Genomic DNA, 871 nt, shown 5'->3' with positions numbered 1-871 from the left:
ATTTTAAAAACAGTTAATCGAGCTCTTGAGAAGTGTTAAATATGTATATAAAAACTGATGACCATGTATTAAAAAATGATGAATTCCTTTATCATGTATATATAAATGTTAATCAATTATTTGAAAAAATGTTGAAAAAGTTTGTGAAAAATGTTAATCAAGCATTTGGAAAATGTTAAATGTGTATAAAAATATTGACAATGTATTCTAAAAATGTTAATCTTTTTATTGGAAAACTATTAATCAAGTATTTCAAAAAATGTTGAAAACTTATAGAGAAAATGTTGATCATGTATTAAAAAGCGTTAACCTTGTGTTTGAAGAATGTTAATCAGGAATTTGTATTTTTTGAAATTTTTTAATAGAAACAATGTTGACCATATATTTAAAAAATGTTAATTTTCTATTGTAAAAATGTTCAACGTGTATTAGTGAAATATTTCACATACACAAGAAATGAAGAATGAAACCCAAAAAGAAACAAAGAAAACAAAAAAAGAAACAAAATAAAGCAATGGAAAAAGAAAAGGAAAAAAAGTTGTGAAACAAATGAGAAAAGAAAACTGAGGAAAAAAGGTGAAAAAAAATCCTGGAGAAAACCGGCTTGACACCCTTAAAATAGGTTGCAGCCCCTTTACATAGCACGGCCAATAGTGTGGCGTGGTGGCTAGAGCTCCAGGGATCGATCTCTCGTGCACAAGGGAGCAACTAATTAACGAGCGCTCTTTCGGGAGCCTCGCAACGATCTACACCACTTAGCGCGCTCTTAGCTATTTGCCACGTGTCGTACTCTGGGTGCTCCCTCCGAATTTATTTTATTTTTTCCGCATGCGTTTTCGGCTTTTTTTTCCTGTTTTTTTGACGTTTTGGT

Source organism: Triticum aestivum, chromosome 3B, assembly GCF_018294505.1.
Source record: "Triticum aestivum cultivar Chinese Spring chromosome 3B, IWGSC CS RefSeq v2.1, whole genome shotgun sequence".
In the NCBI taxonomy this organism is placed as follows: Eukaryota; Viridiplantae; Streptophyta; class Magnoliopsida; order Poales; family Poaceae; genus Triticum; species Triticum aestivum.
The sequence above is the reverse complement of the archived record's forward strand: the minus strand, read 5'-3'. Positions refer to the sequence as shown.